At 38.8% G+C, this 24,873-nt stretch overlaps 1 protein-coding gene across 1 annotated transcript in view; it reads left to right on the forward strand.

The window, feature by feature from the left end:
• The first annotated feature begins 207 nt into the window (after nucleotides 1–207).
• LOC137182475 (synaptic vesicle glycoprotein 2B-like) overlaps nucleotides 208–24,873 on the forward strand; it is a 61,729-nt gene continuing 37,063 nt past the window's right edge. Inside the window, exon 1 of the mRNA XM_067588706.1 lies at nucleotides 208–368. The gene's annotated coding sequence lies outside the window, so the exon portion shown is untranslated. The remainder of the gene's footprint in view (nucleotides 369–24,873) is intronic.

Below are 24,873 nucleotides of genomic sequence, written 5' to 3' on the forward strand. Positions count from 1 at the left end.
ATGGAATGTTCTTGCACATACTGCAGTACAGAAGTGGACTGTACCATTGTGCCATTGTGTATGTGATAGGTGGGTGGCAGCAGGGAGGAGTGCTGCAGAGAGAGAGCGAGAGAGAGAGAGAGAGAGAGAGAGAGAGAGAGAGAGAGAGAGAGAGAGAGAGAGAGAGAGAGGCTGGTGCTGTCTTTTTCTATTCTAATCCCTCAGTCGTGTCTCTGTGTATTGGCTGCGTAGTCAAAGTGATGCTCTTTACGTACACTCTGTAGGAACTCCAGACTATAATATCAGACTGTGAATGAATTATAAAACAGAATTGCTTTGAGGTTGGGACACCATCGATTGGATGTAAACTTCAGTTCGACTCTTTTCTGGTAAGACAAGTGATTTTTGGTCTGGTTTCAGCTGTTTGTATTGTATTTTAGTTAATATTGATTGCTAAAACCTGTGTTGTATGTTAAATGTAATGGAAGAATCTTTACTGAGATTATTATTGGACCAAAAAGTGTTTGGATTTGATTTATTTTCAGGTTTTGGAGCACAAACACACATATTGAAGTTTTTCTTTAGTTCTATGGCTTAAATAAGTGTCATCCTTACATAAAACACAGTATCGCCATGTGTAATATATTGTTTTGGATTGAGTTACAGAAAGTAGATAATGTACTGTTTAGAGCATGGGTAGATCAGACATCCGAACTTTTGTTCCAGTAGATCGCCAGCTGTATGTGCACAGATCATACACATCTCAGAAAAAAAATCACTTTGCTTTGTTAACATTGAGAACTCAGTGAATTTAGAGTTCTTAACAAGGGGCAAAGTAAATGGGGGCATGAATGTATTAATAACAGACAGGAAGCACGAAAGCTCCTATTCAGCAGGGATTGCTTGCCAACAGCATTATGTAATCAATGCACACACACACACACACATATATATATCACCTTACATTCTTTTTCTTGCAATATATATACGCCACATAATAGCATGAAAATTTGTACAATGGGATATGGACTTTTGTTTTGTTACTGTTGACTCATCGTCAATGTAACATGAATTCCACATCAAAAGCTGAACATGTAGCAGATGATCAAGCTGGGCTTTGGTCTCTGGATCGTTATTGGCCTGAGCTGTGGCCTGGGCTTCTTGTATTGTAATGAGTGCAGTCATCCAAAATGTACAGCTGTCAGTGTTGTCAGCATGCCTCCAGCACCGTTTCAGATATCCCACATTAACAGAGTTAGACCATTTTAAATCACTCTCAAACTCAAAGCACTATCTAAAAGAAGTTATATACTACAGAATGAGACTGTGCTCCCATGAAAAATCAGTAATTTAAGCAAGTGCACCAAAAAAGACGTTCAAGTCAGTGCCCTCAAATGCTGTAGTAGTTATGACAAAGCAAAGGAGCAAGCAAAGGATTAAGCAAAGGAGGAAATCAGGTGATGTTATCATAGAGTGACAAAGTTTTTGTAGGGAGGAAGTTGGAGAGGTCACCGAAACATCGGACCTTAACACAAGAGGCCACTGGTCACCTCCTATTTCCAACTGCGAGTCCACGTTGCTTTTAAAAACCATGACCTATTTTGGAAGGATGGCATGATTCAAGGTGAAGACCATGTTGACGGGCTGAGTGAGGTCTCATAGATCCATAGTTACAGTGATTTTAAGGTTTTAGGCTCCTCACTGCAATATTTAAAAAAAAAAAGATACACAAAAGATAAAAAGTTGTAGAATGTAGAATTATAACAAATTTGGTGATGTTTCCTTCAGTGCCATTATCAGATCAAAATTTCAATTTGTCCAATCCTTTGGTTTAAACATCAGAATATTAGCACTGTCATTGTGAGCATGTTAGCATGCTGACATTAGCTTTTAATTCAAAGCCCCAAAATAAATACAACTGTGCCTAAATACAACCTCACAGAGCCGTTAGCATGGCTGCAGAATCTTAGTCTTGTCTGATCTAGTGCCCCTATCAGTACGACTAACCCATTTGTCAGTGCCTTCAAAACACTGTTACAAATTACTCTTACAAAAATCATTCTTAAGAGTTCTTTCTCATCTTCTTGCACTCTAGTTTAAGTTTGGATAGGTTTGAGTCCAAAAACTACCTGGTCAGGGTGGAAAGATTGTGGTTTGGGTTTTCAAAAAAACACTTGGTTAAAGTTAGGAAACAATTGTGGTCATGGCTAAAAGAAACCGATGCTAACTGGAAGCAGAAAAAAATAATGGTTTTGACTCATCCATCCACCCTGACCTCCTTGTCAGGTAAAGGCTCAATATAAAATATAAAAGTAATTTTAGGAATTCGAACAAACTGCAAATGCTTTGTTCTTAAACTGGTACCAGCTATAGTAGCTTGACTACCATGGTGTTGTAGATTTTTGAATATTTCCTACCCTCCAGACATCTAATGCTCTTCTTTATTTCTGTATAGTATGAAAACCAATTTGCAGAGACTCAGTTTTGCTTGATTTTGGTAATCCATCAGAGTGAACAACACGTCTGCATTTATTTTGATCAAAGTTTCATTATTGTTGTATGCTAATGCAATCACCCTGCGTTTACAACTGCAATACCATGAAAGAATAGTGTAACTCTGACAAAAATAGAAGCAGACATGATGTTCAGTGTGATGGATTACAACCTCAAGACTGAAGAATTGATCTTGTCAGGTTAGTGAAATAAAGGTATTACATAGAAAACACATAATGAGACCCAAAATATAGGATAAAGATGTAAAAACACTGATATGGTCCTTTTTAAAACCAGCTGGCCTCATATTTGATGATGGTGCTGTACCAGAGTGCAGCTTACTTCTGCTCCGATTTGATACAGTAGACTGCACTGTACCTAACGCGTGTCTGTCTGTGTGTGTGTGTGTGTGTGTGTGTGAGGTCTCTTCCTGCTGTAGATAGGAACACGATGCATTATTAATCTTGTATAAATGACTGGGCTGACTCTGTAGCTCTCTCCAGCTTCCACTCTTACATCTTTCACAGGTCTGAGCAGGGTTGTTTTTGTCTTTCTGATCACACAGTTTATCACATCAGTTTCATTCCCAATTCAATGCTGAAAGTTGTTCTAGATGAAAAGGTTGTCATAAAAACAGACTGTCTGCCAAACAAGAAAGGTAGTTCAGTCTTACAGTTGCAGTACAATACGCATCTTCTCTCCCATTAGAGGAATGTTCTCTGTAATGTTTCCTCTAGTGTCTCTCTGTTTACAGGCAGTGGAATGTTTTCTGTATTGGTGTATAGTGTTTTCTGTAGTGCTTCCTGGCTCTGTTATGTTTGGACTGACCTTGGGGAGTGGACTTTGACCAATGGAAAAAGCTGTACTTGTTAGTATTTTTTTTTTATATAAAATTTGAGCATCTCTGTGGGTTTCACCAAGGATGTCACGTCACTCAAAAGCTACTGATCAGCTTTAAATGAAATTTAGTGAAAAAGTGTCCCATGAACTAAGTAATAATATTTTTTGGTGCAGATAACATAACCATGTTGCTATTTACAAATAACTTTACATTTTGGTTGATAACCCATTCACTGTCCTCCTGATATTTAGCTGAGTCTTACACTGTTGTCTACACAGGCTGGCTAGAGACAACAGCATGTCAGTAGCGCAGCAGCTTCAGTTTTCTTGATTTTCTACACAGGATGTTTTCAGGCACAGTAATGCTGTGAAGTTCAAACAGTGTTCTGGCAGTGCTCAGAGCCCAGCACACGATTATTGTGGTTATGCAAGTAAAATGACAGCAAACAGAAGTGCATTTGTTTTGTCTGATGCCTGTAGCAGTTTTTATTTTATGTATGAAGAATGTATGCCATGTGCAGACTATGTTTTTTAGTGCTTATTTTTCTTCTTAGTATGTATGTTTCTTTTATTGTGTATGTTAAGTTTTTGTGCACACACTGCCAACCGATTTCCCTCTGGGATAATAATAAAGTTAATCCATTAAACTAATCGAAGTGTCAGAAGGATGAAAATACAGCTGAAATTCCTCCCATGGAGATGAGTCTTGAGGTCCTCTCCACATGATCAGCAGTGTGAATTGTGCTCACTGTGAAGTGTGGCACAGAGCACCATGCAGAGCCAAGGTTAGTGTAGGATTATGCCATCGACGTATGTTTTTAAGTTGTTGTTGTACAGTTCTGTGTACTCTCCAATACAAAGAATGAAAAAAACAAAACAATGAAAGAAACTCTAAGCAAAAATTCACATTGTGAAGTGAACACTAGTGGAACACAAACTAGTCTGGTAGGCTAGTGTGGTCTAGTCTAGGCTTGGCTTGGCTTGTGAGTGAGTGGGCGAGAGAGGTTGTGGAGGGCTGAATACAGCTGCTGTCACACCTGAGGTGGGTGGGAGGTTTGATGCACTTAAAACAATACATCTCACTGCAGATGTCCTATGTTGGCGCTAACAAATGATTCATTTCAAAAAAATGTTTTCATTCGCTTGTGTCCAGTGTGTGTGTGTGTGTGTGTGTGTGTGTGTGTGTGTGTGTGTGTGTGTGTGTGTGGTGTGACATGGCAGACAAATGAAGTACTTCCACAGAATTCTTAAATAATTTAGAACCACTGTGAGCTACAGGAGCAGGAGTATAGGCAGGACTGTACCATACAGCTTTAATGATGTCGTTCATCTGTAGATCCATGAGGCTTAGGATGGATGTGCTCCAGCACCATTCTGGTGTAGTGTGTGTGTTGTTGGATGTGTCATGCTCATGATATAAAGAGGCAAAGTAGCGTCATAATACATAAAAGGATTCATGGCTTCATAGATGTGGTAAAGATCTTAACAGTATAAAAGGTTTTGAATCTTTGAAGCTCCAAAATTCTGAAGCAGAAATTGACATGTGTATGCAAATGATGCTAACCTGACATTAACATGAGCTGTTCCTGTGGGAGAATGTATCCTGAATGCTGAAATGTTGCAGCATTTTATTTAAAAAGCAAGAGTATTTTAGCTGTCGGCTGATACACATCAAACAGGAAAATGCTAAATGTATCTTTGTAGCTCTGGGGAACAGTTTGCTTGAGGACAGAGATCTATGATCAAATATTCTAGGTTCACTCACTATCTTTTCCCAGATCTTTCATATCTCATTGCCTTCCTGCGTGAAGAGAAATTGCTTAGGTGTCGCTATATGAGACCTTAACTATATCAGGTACATGTACATGGTGAGTCTCTTGTCCAGGGTGCTTGCTGTTTCACAAATGTAGTGTTGCCTACGGCTACTGAAAGTGATGTCATACACCACCTCAGCCCTCCTTTCAGGGGGGTAGGCACTGCTCTCTGGGGAGTTTTTTTTATTCACTCACGCCATTGAAAATGTTATATTAGTCACTAATGAGACCAGTGATGATGTACCTTGTCATTCCTGTTGATATCTTTAACAGGCAGGATTTAAAGGACGGGTTCACAATTTTTCAAGTCTGTCTTAAAACAACAATCAGGAGCCCAAATGAACATTGTAACATGTTTTTCTTGCTGTAATCATTCCTCTTGTTCATACTGACCATTAGAAGATCCCTTCATAATGCACTTACAATGTAAGTGATAGAGGACAAAATCCACACAGTCTTTTTAGTGCCAAAGTTTCTCTTTTTGTTACTATACTTCCACTGCAGCTCAACAGGGAAACACTGTCTGAGGAAACACAAAGAGGGAGTCTTTTTGATGCTAAAAAGACATGAAATGTGGCAGATATCCACTTGATATGAATAACTCAGACTGCTGAAGCCTCATATAAGCTTCAACTTTTCAATGCATTTTTGCACAAAATGACTGTGGACACATTGTTGATTTTGGCCTCCATCACTTACAATGAAAGCACATTTGAAGGGGATCTTTTAACAGCCAGTATAAACAGGAGGAATGATTACAGCGAGGAAAACCTCTTTCACTGTTCATATGTACACGTGACTGCTGTTTTAAGACACTTGAAAAATTGTGAACCCGTCCTTTATAGGCACTGCTGAGGTCTGAAAGGTGTCCGTTTGTGATATTAGATTGAAATCTCCTCTGTTTGCAGACAATGTCATCCTCTGGATTTACCAAACTTTATATTGTGTACATTGTACTGCTTAAGAGTCCCAGGTCAAAAGTGAGGACAGTGTGATAGAGTAGCTGCAGTAATCTATGTTTATTAGACCTTGCTAGTGAAGAAAAAGGTAAGCTATGCCATTGCTTTTGATATACAGGTCAATGCCACTCCTATGCCTCAAGAGGAGCCAGTTATTGGGTGTGCATGCCCTAGAGGCCTCTGTTTGACAATTATCGAGACAGAAATGACTTAGAGAAGTCCTCAGAGCTGATGAGGGACAATAGAAAGGCTACATCTACCAACTGATCCAGTTGGTCCATCACCCTGTCCTGGATAAGCAAATGGACAGATGGATGTGATCAAACATACACATTAAGTCTCATGTGATGGTATGATGAAGTGTTTCATAATTGTCTTCTTTAAGCAATCATGTCCTTAGAGTGATGTGAAAGCAGACTGAAGTCAGCAATGGATGAACAACACCTAGCTACTAGCCTGGAGGAAACCAAATATTCATCTGATATTCATGATGGGACAAGCAGCACCTGCAACATTTATAACTAAGCACATTACTGTGTGTGGGTTTGTGTGTGTTATGAATTTGGTGTATGTGGATGTAAGCTGTTTACCTCATTTTCTTGCATGTTTTGGGGAGTTTCTTTGCATACAATTGAATGTGTTTATGGGTCCTTTTAGAAAATAAATTGTCAGGTCATTGTTAAAATTTGTAGTATTGGTTGTCTGGGATTAATTTATGTGTTTCACCAATGAAACAAATGGATTGATTTTACGGACAAGAACAATAACTTTGAGACGTGAAGGGAGAAGCAGGTCGTGCTCAGTTTAGGCAGCCATAGCTGTGAACATCTGGAGTCAGTGAACATTAGCAAACATGGAGCCGCTGGTCGCAGCTGTCTGAGTTTTCCACCTTTGAGAATTTCTCGCCCAGTTTCAACAATACAGTGCTTTATTTCAATTTTAAAAAAAGAACAGGTGAATGAGATGTTCAGACAGATTTCTCTTTTCAAACTGGTTTGCAATAAAAAAAAAAAAAATATATATATATATATATAATTAATTTGTCAATGAATATTGGCTTACCACAGGCGAACAGCCAGTGCTATAAACAAAGATGTGGAAATGTTCCAATGCGACCGCTCGTATAACCTACATATAAACCTCCACCACAACACTCCCTCACTGGGAGCCACTGAACATTTATGGATTCAGAGAGATGTATGGAGCCCTTAAGGGGACATGGACAAAAAAACCCCAAAACATATATATCAAGGCCACATTTTACTACATTGAGCACTCAAAATGGTATCGCATGCACATGAGATACAATTCGTGGTTAATTAATTATTTACTGTCATTACTTAAATAATTTTATATACCAGGAATTAACACTCTGCGTCATATCCTCATCCATCCTATTATATTCTTATACTATAAACCCATCCTAACTATTTAGGAGCAGTGGGCAGCCACAGTCTGACACCACATAGTTGAAGCAGGTGCACTGCACTTCATGCTTTGGGGAGAAAGGCTGGTCTGTTGTGCTGGCTCACTGTATATACACTTAACTTGTGCACACAAATTAACCAAAACGTAGGAATGAATTGTATTTCACATGCATGCAATAGCATTTCGAGTGCTCAGTGTAGAAAAACGTGGCCTTGATATATATATTTTTTCTCTCTATGGCCCTTCCGGGGCTCTGTAGACATGAGAAGAGTGAAATGTTTTTTATATCAATGGTAACATATATTTGTGTCAACTTATTAATTAATAGCATTTTCGAAAAGTTGTGACATGAAGTTATTTTTAGATGAACACCGAAAAAAATTGAGGTCACATGTTTTTTTTTTTTTTTAAAGTTGGAGATACAGCACCAATACAATTAAGGAAGGTGAAGTTTCTGCAATTTTTTGGACTTATAGCCAATCTAATAGCTTGGTAAAAAAATGTACAAGCCTGATGACACAGATGTGATAATATCCGTTCCGAGTGTCCGTCTCAATAACATCTACTAGGGTGCAACTAAGAAGCTAAAATGCTAAAATTATTTTGGATTGGATTTTGCAATAACAAAGACCTGCTCAGTTCGTTTTGTAGATTACTTATACATAAAGCCTCACTAAGTCAACATTTTATATTAACAATGGATCAGGTGACTATGTGTAATGTGAAAGGCCACAAAGAATTATCAGTCATGTCTGCCTTTCCCCTAGGCTCTTCTGAGCATTTTACTGTCTTTTAGCTCATTGTTTTGGATTTCCAGCCCACAATGTTGCAGGGTTCAGTCTCACTGCTGTTGATGCAGATGTTTTCAGCCTGAAAGTTCTGATAAACCCTCTGTATAACCTACAAAGTTAGCGACTAGCTGGTGAACTTAACAGAGCATTTAGCAGCTAAAGAGCCAGACATTTTCGGAGACCAAACCTGAGCTAAAAGGGGAGTATATACTAATACTGTTCTCTGTCTGCTAGACATGTTAATATTTGAATAGACATCTGTTAAAACTTAATAATATGGCAATGCTGTGTTTACAGCTTGTTCCACTGCCCCCAAATGGTTAAAAAAAAATCAACAAAGCAGCTTTAAGAGATGTCCTCACATGTCATGTTCCTTGTTAGATTTCCCTTGACACAAGTAAGAGCAGTTCTCTGAACATGGCTCAGCTGTTTTTAATAACTTATTCTTCTATTCTTATATTTAATGCTTTAAACACTTCTCACATGACTCAAATAGAAAGACAGTTAAAATTAGAATCACCTAGAATACTCTGTTCTCCATTGCCAATTCTACTTCCTCTTCCACTGTTTAGCATGTTTCATAGAGCAGTGAAAGATGGACTTCACATACTGTTTCAAGAAGGCTCAGGAATGTTTGAAAGGTCTTTGCTTTTGCAGTTGAAGAGGTGATTAGCAGAAAAGAGTAGTCCTGAACCCTCTGTACCTTGACGCAGGAAGAGTAGATGATGTTCACACATCCTCCTCTGTATTTCCAAGTTCACCTCTGCTGAAAGCCTGTGTAGCTCAGATGACATAATCCCTGCTGGTTAAAAGCATATTCTTTTGTCAGTGTATGTGCATGCTTCTGTGTAATCACTCACCAAGTTTAAAATCAGTCAACCATCAGATTCCAATCTGACTCAGCATCTGTTTCAGACAACCCTCCTCTCCTGTACCACTAATGATCTCTCTCACACGCAGACACAAACTCTGAGCAAGTCAAAGATTACAGTCAATGACAGTGAAGCCATGTTTTAAGACATAAAAAAATACTCTGCTTTGAATAATAATTTGTCTGATATGGTGTACCCCCCCCCCGCCCCCCCCGCATCATGTGTTTGCAGACCATATCTGTCATTCAATGCAATGCTCCTATGCAAAAAGACAATGTAATATAATAACCTCCAGACTCTACAACACTGCATTCTTTTCAGTCGGTATGTGGAACTGCCAGTCCACTGTCAATAAAGTTGATTTCATCCCTGCCACCAATCATGCTTTTTTCCATACTACTCAATCATCTGGGCGATGATGTGCAACTGGCTTTCCAATTTACAACAAATGGAAATGTACCCACTTATCGCCTATATGCAACCATTTCTCATATGAATACTGTGCCATCACAGTGACAGTTCCTTTCTGTTTGATATTGTTTACCGTCCACCAGGACAGTTGGACAGTTATATTAATGAGCTGGACATGCTGTTGTCATCCATCCCTGAAGACGACTGTCCACTAAGAATACTGGATGATATGAACTTCCACCTTGACAAACCATAATCAGCTGGCCTTCTGTGTCTCCTGAGCTAATTAGATCTTAAACAGGTCTGCACCCTTCCTAACTCCTAACTCTTCTCCTGTCTGGTTTCATGGTGGTAGAACCAATTGCCAACCATGATTAGGTCAGCAGATTACCTCTTCTGAGAGTAATATGAGTCTAATATGCTCTTGTTCCATTCCATTTCTTGATCCTTCTTTAGCTCTCTCTCTCAAAAAGATATAAAACTTATTATAGAAGGCTTCATTTTGATCTACTGTTCATTGTACATTGCTTTGGGCAAACGCATCTGCTGAATTAATAAATGTAAATGTAAATTACTAAAATAAAAGGTAAGAGAGTTAGGCCTGATGGACAAGTTAGCAGAAGTACTGAGCCCTACCACATTTCAGCTCTGTTGAGATTTTTGCTACTCTTTTTTCCTGGAAAATGTCCTTGCAACTGTTGAATTCTTCAACATAAGATTTTCTGCTGCAGTGAATTGAACTGAGTAGCTTCACAGGGTCAACCGTATTTTTTGTTTAAAAAAAGTCTTAATTTATCCAGAATTCATGGAAAATAAATCCTATTTAAAGCCACAGAATCTCAGCTTTTCTCATCTTTTGTTGCAATATGCTCCAAAGCATATCTTAATGCGGAGAGGTGTTGTCAAAGGCTTCTGTAAGGCTCATTGAACAGCCTGGCAGCAGTACAGAGATATTTCCTTTTCAAGTTTTTAAGTGAGCCTCACCCTTCTGACCAATCAGTGAAGGCCAAAGTCAGGGGTACGTGCTCACTGCTATTAATCAATACATGAACACCTTACTGGTCTACTACTCCTCTAGTGCAGAGACTCCATGCTAGCATTAGCTGCTGGAATACATCACTATGGCTGATTTATACTTCTGCGTTGAATCTATGCAGAGCCTACACCATAGCCAACGTAAGTGGCCTACGCTGTTGTGAGCATTTATACTTGTGTGCTGGTGTGTCTGCGTGGCTCTGCAATTACACCACGAAAGCACTAGTTGGCGGTAGGGTTTCTATGCCACTGTGTTGAGTTTCTTCCGGTTTCTTTGTGTATTTCAAACAATGGCGACTGAAACTGAGTAGATCATGTTGGAGCTGGAGCTAATAAATGTTGAACAACCCTGACTTTTAATGAAATTACTGCAACAAAGAGAAGACGTTGGAGGAGATAGTGTGTACGATCTCAGTTAACGTCTCCTCGATTTGATCCATGTTCTGCCAACTCACATTCAACTCAATTCAAAAATGGCAGAGAAGAAGGAGCAGTCAGAAATGCATAGGAGGAAATGCGACACTACTAAGTGGACCAATCACAGTTGTTGCGGTCTTTGTAACCGCAACGTGTAGTTACATTTCTGGGGAGGTGCATGTCAGGGTACGGCATAGGGAACATGGCTATGCCATACCTATGGTGTAGATTCAACGCAGAAGTATAAATCAGGCTTCACTCACTGGCTAGCAAACTCCTGATACCTGCATTAGTCCAATGCAAGAGCTCTTTTAATTCCAGTCCCTGGGGAGAAATTACCAGTGAATATCATGAGTATTCCAAAGTGAAGGGCTGGGCAGAGCACAACAGAGCAGGGAGAGGGAGAGGAGTGGTTTGCCCTTGATATTGCCCAAAACTTGCATATTGTAGCTTTAAGATAGTCAAGACCTTGACAGCTTTGTGCAACAGATGAATTTAGATATCTATCTACAGTCTGACTATTAATTAGATATAAGCCATAATCAAAGTCTATTTTTGTAAACCCTGAGCTAGTAAATTAAAGCAAAGAGCCTAGACAAATCCACACAGATGAGTTTGACGAAATCTAAGACAGAATCCTGCCACGTTACTACAACAAAGCCTCAGAACGAGGTATCCGAAGAACTGCTGGCTAAATTCCCTAGAAGATAAATCCTAATAAGTTTTGTCTTTTGTCCAGCACAAAGCAGGACTGTGAGGAAGTCCAATCTCGGAACTGGTCTGCGTTGGTACACTATGGAAATGTGATCAGAGAATCTCTTGTGGTAAGAGAGTTTGTTTATTTCCACAAAGTTGAACATACAGGTATTGCAGCAGTGTATGTGTGGTCTGAAATAAACATAAGAAAATAAATAGTTTTAAATTTAACATAAATCCAAATATAACAAATGTGAGTTATTTCTGTTTTACAATAGTGCTAGGTAACTCTATTTAGCACACAGGCCTAAAATAGTGTTAATGTAATGTTAAGTGTTAAGTGTTAATTATTTTTACCATTATTTTAGCAATAATGTCATGATTTTATTGCACATCATCTTTTCTTTTTTGCTTGAACTGTAAGGTTTGTCTGACAACCATACCTGTGAAACTCATGGAAACACAATGTCATTGTTTTTAAAGCACAGGCAAACAATGCTGAGGAATATTGCTGATTCATTGTCATGCTTCCCTGTACTCTGTAAATAAACAGTAGCATCCTTTAGGTTTGCAATCAGGGGGTGAAGAAAAGGCTTAAATTTAACTTGCTGAAACCTGCAGACACCCTGCTGGCTGTGCTATCAGATTAATTATGTGCTTTATGAGGAGAGGGACGGTCATTGTAGGCTGGTAAAGCTGTGTCAGTCATGTGACAGAGATGGGGCCGATGGGGGACAGACTAACTCCGTCTGCCCAGATTTTAATTTCCTGCTCCCCACCCCTCTGTACCAAAACAACCTATCAGCATTGATCAAAGGATCAATGCTTATCGCTCTTCAACTGTCAATCAAATAATTTACCACTGCTGAGTCATATCATACTTTTTCTTTTTTTCTCCCTATCTCATTCTGGATTTCTTTCTCTCTCTGTCATTAGTTTATTAGGCTGTATTTGCTGCTCAGAGGACGGCAAACATGCCAAACAACAATAAAGAGAGTATGAGATAAAATCCCATAAACAACACATTACACAAAGAGACACAGAAAGCATTTTTATCCTCATTTTATTAATCTTGTTTTTAGATGCTTGTTTTTGTGAGAGCCATTATTTATTTGTTGTTTGTATCACTACTTGTTTTATACTTCCTGTTTCATGGTTTGTCTCATCTAACTTCTGGATGACAGTCTCATCAACAAGTAACTGAGGTAGTGTTGATAAACTATTAATTAGTATATTTGTCTTTAGACTTGCAGAATAGGACTTCATTCATGATTTATAGCTGCATTAACTATTTTTTTGTGGCCACTTGGTGGCAGAGGAACCGGTTGTAAATACAACACTTATATATCATCACTTTAAGGTCATATGGCTAATGTTTTAGCAAACAGTTACCTATTTACTGTACGCATCCAGCAGACTCAGAGTAACACTAGCATTCATTTGGAGTTGTGTTTGAGTCCAGTAGATGAACATGAATCCAATATTCACTCTCCTTTTATCTCTGTTTTAGTCTCCACCAACTCCTGAAATAAATGACTCGTTTGCTGCTAAATGCTCCACTATGTTCACCAGCTAATTACTATCTTTGTCAGTCATTTGGTGCTGGGCAGGTAGTGTAGAGTGGATTAATCAGAGCTTTCATGCGGAAAACACAAGGCCAGAAAACCAAAACAATAGATAAGAGAGGCTGAAGTGCAGTTTCTGGTGGTGACATTGAGCAAAAATTATATGCAAATATTATATGCCAATAAATAGTTCTGCCAAACACCTTTTCGTAGAAATGTAATCACTGCCAGGATTATGTTCACTGGGAACTTTTTCCAGACAAAAAATTGCTATACTCTTGTGCTGCAGCGGTTGGTTTGGGTGGATGGCAGGTGTACAAAGCACACAACTTTGACCATGCAGTTCACATCCTGCATTCTGCATGTGGATAACAATTTTCCCTTAACCTTTAGGCAGTAGTAAGTGACTTTTTGGCCATGTGGGGGCAGTAGAGAAACCTGTTAACATGACATGAACATACAGTACCAGTCAAAAGTTTGGACACACCTTCCCATCCTCTTGAATGACAAAGTGTGTCCAAACTTTTGACTGGAAAAACGATAGAATCAGTTGTTTCTATAAATGCCCCCAAATGGCCAAAATATATTTATGCTCAAGTGACAGAAGTCTTCTAGCAGCCTAAGTAACTATGATGGGTGAAAAGAAGAAATCAGATGACATGAATTTTTAGCAAAAAATATTTGTTTCAACGGTGATTTGTAACTTTTTTGGGAAGCACAGTCAAATTATGGTGTACTAACAACTACTGATAACAGGAGTTATATCAGAAAATGTTTGTATGTGTCATTCTGCCTGGACCAACAACATATTTTGTCATTTAATATTGGAAGACTTCAACAGTTGCCTCATTAGACATCCACCAGACAAATGTGCAGCAGGTTTATTAGAGTTTGTTTGCTGAAAACAGCCGTCTGCTGCTGCTGGAGAACAGACAGATGAGAGTGTTAAAACTTATCAAAACAATGAGCTGAAAAATGCTAAAAACAATTCCTTATTGCTGAGGGGAACAGCAGAGTTGGTGACAATTCTCTGTGGGTTTGTTACTTTAAGCGACTTGCACATAGTAATTTTATTTCAATGAAAATGTTGATTATTGCAGCCTTAATCAGGTGTTTTGAGTTGCCTGAACAGAATGATAAAAATATGAATCATGCTTTAGGGGCAACAAGCGGATACTGTAGGGAAAACACATAAAATACATTGTCAGTGAATGTTTTGCTGATATATTCAGTATGACTATTTTGCGACTTTGCAGATACTCAATACAATATTAAAAATCATAATGTAAGAGTGAGTCTGTGAGTTAGTTTGAAAAGGCGATATGAAATGCCTGAGAGGAGTTGTATATGTTAAGTACACATCTGGCTGTGACAATAACCTGCACTAGTGCAGAGCTGAGTTAACCAGGCTATCAGCGCAGAAAATAGTAAAACTTAACAAAGAGTTGAACGAAGCAGTGGCAGATAAACAAAATGTGTAGGACAGAGTGGAGCAATAAATCCAGTGGCCAACACCCCAACCACTAATGGTGTATTGCTGTTAGCCTAATGGAGTAATGGTCTGCCTTCATCAAGAGCTTCAGAGGTAGAAGAAACCACACACTCTACCAAACATAACAGACAGAGCACATCTTTATATATCACAGTAATCTGCTTTAGCAGCTATGATAACTGATAAAGAGGAGAATCCTTCAGCAAATGGTCTCACCTTTCAAATGGTACATGATTGAATTAAGCAAGTAGATACAATGGTATGGTCCTGCAACTTTGGCCAGCTATCAAACGACATAAGTGTATCATAGAATCTGAAGTAATCTAACACTGCACTGCAATGCTTGTAGTCTTAGTAACTCTGGAATCAAAGCCTCCACTGTTGCATTTGCATCATAAATCTCGTTGGATAAGTGCATCATCTAGCATGTTTGTGGCCAAATATGTACACATATGTATTAAATGTGAAATAATTGATCCTATGTACAACTGATGATGTTACCTACTGTACCTTCTGTGGCTGTTCCAATTTGTTATCAGGTACTGGTAAATACATCACATGAACTGGACTAATGATGACAGTCCTGGAAAGTGTAAATAATGGAAGTTAGGTACAGTAAAAACACTATTTCAGTCAGGATCCTCACATTGGGGCTTTAACCATTTAAAAAAAAAAAAATCAAAATTCACAAACTATGTGCTAACACTGAAGGGTTAAGGAGTTAAATTACTGAAAGCAGGCAGCAGTGTAGCAGAGCTCAGTGTTGGTGTGTGCATGTGGAATAAGTGCCAAATGTTTATATGGATTGCCTAGTGTTAGAGATAGGACATGGGAATATATGATTGGACAGTATATTGAACATGTGAATATAAAACTATAGCAAGGCTCAATTGTTTGTTCTTTGTATCAGTCTGGATGCTGTTAATAACAGGGTAGGTTTAAGTTACAGTACAGGTAAAATTTAGATATATAGGTACATTTACCATCAACCTGTTGAGTTGTTCATCACATGTTGAAGTAAAACATCACAATTTATAGTGTAAATTCGGGTTTTTGTCATATTTTACCACCTGTGTTCACACATTCACTTTTTGCTTTAAGGTCAGCTTCCAGTTGATGAAATTGGAAATTTAAACTTTACACTCCCCTCTCCTTTGGGAAGGAATTGAAGGTTCAATCTGGTCCTCCAAAACGCCCACCTTTGAGAATTGGGGGCGGTGGAAGGGGCACTTTCAGGAACTAAAACTAGCTGACAGACTCTATGTCAAGAAGGCTTCATCCATAACACTGGCAGAGGTCTGAGATGCTGAAGGCTCTAGACATTGTTAGGCTAACATGGAGAGGATGTCAAAGTGCAGCTGGGAAGAGGACAGTGTCCAGTTTGGGGACCTAATGATTACGGTTGGGTATCCTTTGGTTTTGTTTCCAATACTGCTGCTAAAACAATTAAAAAAAAATTGGTACTGGTGCCTGAACTGATAATTAAAAAAGCAAAGAAGCACAAAACGACGGTCAAGAACACCTTTTTTTTTTTACAGGCAAATTTGCACAACAACATATATACAACAGTTTAAAATATAATTAAATTATATAAATATAAATAAATACAAAACACTTAACAAATTCACATAAAAATAAAACCTAATCCAACTATAATAATTCAATACTAATACTAACAGTTACAGTACTAATAACAGCAAAATTCATTTTGAGTAGCTATTCTTCTATAAACTCCAGCTTCAAACTTCAGCAATTCTTTTGCAGAAATATCATCCTATTTGCTTTCTCCAGCAAAATACAACACCTCTCCTGACTAATAGCATGTCCTGCGCAGGAGAAAACCCTCTCAGATAGTATTGATGAGGCCTGTACACATAGGTATGTGTTTGAAAGTGCAAACAATATGGGGAGGCTGTCCTGCTTCCCCCACCACCAGGCTATAGAGTCTTGTCCTGATGGGATTGAAGGCAGATTTCTGTATATCTCAATCTCTATTTGGACCCAGCGATGGAGGGGGCGCTGCTTTTAGTGGTCGTTGCCTGAAGAAGCTCTGGGTCCTCATCCACAAACAGCTCCTCAAGGGCTGACTTCTTGGCACACTTCATGTGAGATGGAGGCTGAAAAATACATAAAAGTAGTGTGTAGACAAACATGCTTCAAAAAATGCTGAGATGCATGATGAGACTATGACCACCTCATGAGTGTGAAGCATTTGGGATAAGAGCACCTCCCATTCTAAGGCCATGATTTCTCTGATGGAAAATGGTGGATTACTCCCTCCAGGTTGGAGGTGAGTTGCTGCCCCAAGTGAAGGAGTTCAAGTATCTTAGGTCTTGATCACAAGTGAAGTGCTTAGAGTAAAAGTTAGGCTGACAGGCAGGTCAATGCAGCATCAGCAGTAATGCAGGCATTGTACTGGACTATTGTGGTGAAGAAGGAGTTGAGCCTGAAGGCAAATCTCTTAATTTTCCAGATGTTCAAACCCTCACCGATGGCCATGAGCTTTGGGTGGTGAACTAAAGAATGAGATTGGGGATACAAGCAGCTGGAATGAGTGTCCTCATTAAGGTGTCTGGACTCAGCCATAGAAATAGGGTGGGGAGCTTGGACATCCGATGGGTGCTTGTAGTAGAGCTGGTCATCAATGTTGTGGATTATGTCAATAAACAACTATGACATGTTTGTGGATCCACAAAGCAATGCCTAAAGACCAAAAGTAAATGTGGTGGCTTGTCACTGAAAAGAAATGATGTTAGTCTGCAGTGGGAGACAAATTACAGTACAGGTGGTTCACATAATGAAAACTTCCAACAACTGCTACCTTCACAAATGGAGCACAATGGTGTTGCACTTAAAGTCCTGTATTTATCTTTCCAATCTTTTCCTCTTCACCTGAGTGCACTTTCTTTTTTTCTCTGACAAAAACCACAAGATCAAATTTGAACTCTTGAACACTTAAGTTTGTCTGTCTGTGTCCGTCTTTTTTTCATTTCTTTACTACTGCCTGCTACCCACGAAGATATAGGGCAGGGAAGTCATACACACACACACACACACACACACACACACACACACACACACAGATCTGCGTTGTCAGGTTTAATCCTTGTGATCAGGGATTACTGCAGTGCAGTTTGGGCTTGAACACAACATACACTGCACTTGACACACAGATAAGTCAGGAGATGGCTGTATTTAAAGCAAACCCACATCCACCAGTCTGCTACCGGAAATACTCACTAGAGAACAAAATGGGGATTAATCTGCCATTAAAAATAGTTCCCAACAAATGTACAATTTCCTCCTGTTTCAGTGGTTTGTTAATAACGAAATTTTCCCTGTTTGTGTGTGTGTGTATGTGTGTGTCAGCATGAGAGGAATAAGAGAGCTAAAGGGAGCACTTGACCACACAGCAAGATCAATCGGTCAAATGGCAAGAGAGTCATTTTGTGGAAATGGATTCATTTACAACCAGTGAGAGACTCATAGGAGAGGAGAGCAAAGATAAATGGAAAGACAATAAAATGATAAAGAGAAAGTATTGTGTGTAGGTGTGTATCTATAGATCTCAGCAATTGGTTGAAGAGGCTGTAATCCCACAGAGTGCATTATTTTTCAGTAAACATATCTGCAAATCTTACGTAGTGGAAATTTAGCATCTAAACACTATATTGGACCTAGAGTGACAGATACTGTCAGTGTTTGCAGCGGTGCATGATGTTTCACTTCAACTTGACAGATTAAAACAGATCAAATAGTCTTAAAACATGATTCATTCAATTCAATCTATGTAAATATCAGAAATGACTACCACTAAAATTAGTTTTATGAATTACTAAATGAATAAACACATCTATTACTTACTTTTTTTATAGTCTCTGTTTTATTTTATCTTAGCAAAGTTAGTTCAAGCAAATGACATGCTCGATACACTGCTGGTACTCAAGTAGAATGAAAACTATTGACAACAAAGACTGTGGATTATTGTTGAGACTGAGTTTTTTTTAACAAAAGTTTTGGATAATTTGAGTGCCACAAATGAAACAGCATTCATCTCTGTTGTATTGGACAGAAGTCTCAGCTGTGAAGATCTTAAAAAGTTTGCTAAATCTAATTGCGATTGTTCTGCATGGTGAGGAAAGATGAAGTGGCCCTTTAACCCTGCCTTAACAGATGTTTTTTTAGCCACTCTGGGGGTAGCGCAACATGCTGGAAACACAACAATTACATATTATCACCTTATAAATGTTATGTCGAATGCAAATGTCTTACCTCATTTTACCTCTGGAGAGCTTGAAGAGACGTTCAAATCCTGCCTACTTATTCACCACCACACACCTGGTCAATAGCTGCTTGAGTGGGCATGTTTGTCAAAATGTCTGTTTTGGAAAGAAAATAAAATTGTCAAGTGCAATTCCAACATCACAGAGGTGCATGGGGTGAGGGGGTGTCAGGCGCTGTTTGACTATCTTATAAGCCCTTCCATTATAGCATACTGACACCTTAATGAGACTAATTAGCATTTGACCTAGATGTCTGTTCCAGACGCAGGTGCTAATGACATGCATACTTTCAACTTTAATCTAATCTGGCCACAGCATGGCAGCGATGCATTGACTGTGACTCATCTGCTGGATATTTCAGATGTGCAGTTGTGTGGATATCTGTTTTGACTGGGTGTCAAGTGGATGGGCATAGAGGGGAAACAATTACCTCCTGATTCTGACAGTTCGATCCAATTTGAGGCTATACTGACAAAATGTTACTGAATTCAGTAACAGATTCTTACCAGCATGTTGCAATTATGAACACAGAGATGTCCCTGAAACATCCTCATCTTCCTGAAATACTGTCAACTTCAGAGGTCTGCAATGTATACACTGCTGATACCGATGTTATTTGTCTATGTGAGACATTCAGTTGCTGTGATGCAACTGCTTGGAAGTCCTCCTGGGAAGCAGTGGACATTTTCTCATGTATTTGAATTAGCATTTCAGCCACATCTCAACATAACTGAGTAAATATGGTAAACATCTGTGTTTTTTACCTGGGGACTGATCAAGCCATAATTCTACACAGGATGCTAACTAATATCTAGTAAACCAATTCATTTAGAGGTGTCTAGTGTTTGAATAATGTTAGTATCAGGCCTCAGCATGGGAGACATTTTGACATGTCACAACATTTAACTGATAACATTAATAATGCTGCATTTCATTAATTACTAATTCCAGGCCTCTGGTATTATGTGTTCTGGTCCTTACATAAATATATCACAACACGGCATTTGTTTCATATTATCTGTATATAATAATCATGCTTTTCCTACTATAACAAGGTCTAATCTCCTGTTGGCTCGAGAGCTAGCTAAGTTTGTTCAGTTGATGCTGACTCTTTCAAGCCAAGAGCACTTCAGCATGATGAGTATATTGTTAATTGGAGTAATGCATCAGCAGGTGGAGCTGTGGCAGACTTCAATAATGGTCAGTCACATCAGCTGCACTTTAAACACTGCAGACACTTTCCAAATGAGCTGAGAGGAGAGTCCTGACTGCAGAGAAGACTGTTCTCTGGGCAGCACAAACCACAAATGTACAACCATGCCAACATGATTATACAGCACCCAATGCTTCAAACTGCAGATGGTGTCCATCCTTACATTGCAGGAGACAATGAAATTTCTGCAGTAAGTTATTTTAGAAGGAAATATGAATGCATCAACTACAGTAACATGTAGCGGTCCACTTTTTAACATCTCCTCTGTCTCAGTCTAATTCTTTTGTGAATGAATATCATATTTTGTCATATTTATGTATTTATATGTATTGTACATGATCGTCGATGTTCACTTTGTGCTTTTATTATATTTCTCTCAGTGTCCACATTTTTTACTTTTTAAATTTTCATTTTCATTCTATTAAAGGGGACATATTATGCATATTTTCAGGTTTGTATTTTTATTTTGGGGCTCTACTGGAATATCTTTGCATGATTTCCAGTTAAAAAAAAATCCTTATTTATGCTGCCCCTCGGCAGACTCCCGCCACCTCTGGAGGCTATGAAAACAAACAATAGTTGTAGGATTTCACTTCTTTTTCTCGTTCTTTACTTGAAATATAAGCTTCTCAAATACATCCACACATTTTCAAGGCGGAATCGGACCGAAAAACCTTAGCAACAACATCAACAACAAAGGCTATGAAATGAATGGCTGTCTGTGGGCATGCACAAACAATTTGATATCAGCTTGAGGGGGAAGTAGAGGTAAACCATAAACCACAAAAACCATAATATGTCCCCTTTAAGGTAACCTCTATTTCACCTTGTCTCATTACTGAATAGGGGACTACTGTTGTGCATTCACTGTAGTGCAGTGATCTTGGTGAACAGAAGGTTTGCAGTGGAAATGTGTGTTAGTGAAAAGCAAGTGATACTGTAACCCAGTCTTTCTTCAACTTGTCTTCACCCTCATCTCCACTAGCATCAGAAACTTGTAAGAGAAAACATGAGCAGCCAATCACAGTTCTTGTAATCCCCATGTATCTCCATAGCCTTTGTATCCTAACGTGTAGTTTTTTTTAATAATTACTTTTTGGGCAGTTCCATACCTTTATTGGATCGTCATAAGTAGAGAAATGTCAAAAATGAGGGGAGAGAAGAATGGGAAAACACATGCAATAAAGGTTTCCAGCCAGATGAGAACTGGTGGCATTGCAGTTCATATACAGTGCCTTCACACCCTAGGCCATCAGGGTGGCCCTGTGCTTAGGCACACATCAGTTATGGTGTAGGCTATGGCGTAACTAACCCAGCTATATGTGCAGGTTTCTTGCTATACTGTAACCCCTCAACAATCAACTATAAATCCAGTTTTGGATTTAATCTATGATGTACAGTACAGGCCTGCTGTATGATGGCTTTAGAGATTTAACCAAGAGAAATAAGTATTTCATACATCTTACAGAATTATATTCATAAGAATCACCCATTAATCTAAACAATGCAAAATCAGTCATGCATCTTTGAACTTATTTAATCTTTTTAAATTGATTTTAATTCATTCTTATTTGTGAAACAAGACATAACAGCTCAGACAAGACACTGTGTAACACAAAGGGTGATTTGAAATGTGGTATGACAGGAAATACATGCATTGAGCACATACAAAGGCAACAGTAAAAAAAGGTTAACACTGACTATGAATTGAACCTGATGTGACCAGGGTACTGTAGTTCTTGTGTTAATGTGAGGTATGTGTATTAGAGAAGGACAAGAGCAGTCTGTTGTGTAGAAAAGACTTCAGATGCACAAGCTGTGAAGGAGGGAATAGGTGGGGTGAAGGGGAGACAGTAAGGGGGAAATAATATGTAAAACAGCAACAAAAAATAGGACAAACTAATAATAGTTAAAAAAAATAAATAAGGGGTGAGGATTTGTTTGTGTATATTTCATATTGTAATGTAATGCATTTGTTGTATATGTATGCGTGTCGGGGGTATACATGAGTTTGGACCTAATGTAAGTGAAATCAGTGAGCACAATAATAATAGAAATGAAGGTCCAGTCATACATCAATGTACTCTCAGAAAAAAAGGGATTTTCCATGAAGACAAGCAGACAAACCTAAAAGAGCTCTGCATTGCACTTGTTTTTCTGACAGTATAGAGACCAGCCTTAAAACTTGCGCTGATATGCTTTTAAAGAGCTTTATATCAGAGCAAACATTCATTTGGATCCATAAAATTCTAATGCCTCAGCTGGCTATTGGAGTAGAGACATGGACTAATCAAAGATGGAATACTGTGTCGCCGTAGCGCCAGTCTGGAAACAAATCTTGCTTGGGTTTCAGTGTCTTAATGTTTATCTACTCACAGTCAGGGGTGATCCGGCCATCTGGACATTCTGGAAAATTCCAGAACAGCCGCTCGTTCCAGGACGTCCACTGGCCACCGGCCTGGTCGATCTGCTGTGCACATTAGTCAGAAAGACAGAGAAAGAACCAGGCTTGTGGTCCTGATAAATAGCCTGGGCGACTAAGCTGCTGGGCTGAAGCTGCTGGGGGGAGAGAACTATTATTTATTACTATTATGGAACAACACAGGGGATATGTGTCTGTATGATTCACCTACATTCAACACAACTGTGTGCACATGGCATGTTGTGTGGTGCTGAAAGGTGTCTGCTCTGCAGTGTTGACAGTTGCAGTGATTATAGCCTCTGACGTGTTGAACAGGTTTGGTGAACAAGACTCACATATGTTGAGTTTTATGCCCAGATGAATATTGGTGTGACATCTACCCCTTTGATATTATAGCATGGTGAAAAAAATTAGATAAAAAAAAGATATAATTAGTTTTATTAATGCTTGCATTTCACTAATATGCAAATATTCTGTAGTTATTGGTGTATTACTGATATATGAGGGGACATTAGGCAGGTGCCCTGAGTCAAAAGTCCAGGGTCATTGTTCATTCCCACACTGTGAGTGTGCCACAGTGTTATTTATGCTACAGACTGAGAATATGCGCCTTGGAGGGGAGAGCTGAGGTTTGGGTGTAACTTGGCAGTGACACTGACTGGCTTCCCGGCTTCCCATATGGTGGATATGACAGTCACCTCTAAGACTACACAAACAGGAAGGATGGCAGAGAACACACACAGTGATTTTAAGGATTAAGAAAGAAAGAAAAAAGAAAAAACTTAGAGGCACCTTACGTCATCTTTTTCAAACATTGTTCATTCTAAGCTAGTGTTTATTGATTACAGTAATAGATTTCTAATACATTCATCTGTATGGTTGGACAGTAGCAATAAAGTCTTCGAAACACAGCCAGTGACATTTTTTACTCCATGTTTTACCCATTTAGCATTCTGTGAGTGCATTTCATAAAGACCTCTGATTGGTGCTAAATACTGTCCCTATTATTTGTATGTACTACCATATGCACAGCTCTGTGCCCAATGACAGATGTCAACTATACACCATGTTGTGCTGTATACTGCATATTATATCACATTACAGTGTGCCACACTCTTCTGAGTTCTATCATGTTATCCTGCTGTTGTGTATTGCATAGTTTGTGTGGGGTTTTGTGTAGTGGTGTGTTGTATTGTTTTCTGCAGTGTTCTATTGCATTGTGCTGTGGCAGGGTTAGGGGCCTATGCTACAGTTACTACTGCAATTACTACTCTTTATTTTAAATTATACTCTTTTGATTTGAAGTATTTTGTAAATTATTTTTTTGTTATTCCATAACAATTAGTAATGTAGTGAAAATGATACCTGATTGGATGAATTAATGTGTACAGGCAGATGTAGATTGGTGGATGTGTGTATACACTCAGCGAGCAGTTTATTAGGAACGCCTGTGCAATCTAATGCAATCCAATACAACAGCTCTGCCATAAATTCTACTTTTATGAAGCTTATACATTTCCAGTTTTTGTTGACATTGTCAGAAAGGTGAGTCATAGTGGGTGCTGGTGGTGTACTGGGGTGCATTATATTAAAAAGTGTTCCTAATATCTTTGTCCCCCTCATGTATGTTAATGGAGTGGACAAAATAGTAGGAACACTTTTCAATATAATGCACTCCAGTATACCACCACCGCAAGTGCTCTGTGTGTATATATGTAGTGCATGTACATGTATGGATGTGTACGCTTCATAGTGCCACTGTCCTTTGAAAAGCATGTAGCTCTAAAACTCAACTTATCATGAGCTGAAAAAGCAGCCCAGTTTCAGCCTTGTGACGATGCATTTTTCAGATAATCCAACTGATAATGAAATGTCATTGTTATTAGAGAGGCAGTACAACAGTTTAACACATGAAGATCAGTTTAAACATCATGAGCAGTGCTACTCAGCCTGTGAAAACCATTGTATAATGTGTTCTGTGGTGCTGGAGGAGCTTTCCAAAGTCTTGAGAAATAATGATAATATCATCTGGGTTATCTCGGTTTTGTCTTAAAACTATTAATTTTCAACAAAAAAATCTGTGTTACAAAAAGCAGGCATGGAGTTTGAAAGACATTGACATTTCTGAGAATGTCTAAGGAAAGACACTATGGAGCTGCATTG

This window comes from Thunnus thynnus, chromosome 5 (assembly GCF_963924715.1).
Source record: "Thunnus thynnus chromosome 5, fThuThy2.1, whole genome shotgun sequence".
NCBI lineage: Eukaryota > Metazoa > Chordata > Actinopteri > Scombriformes > Scombridae > Thunnus > Thunnus thynnus.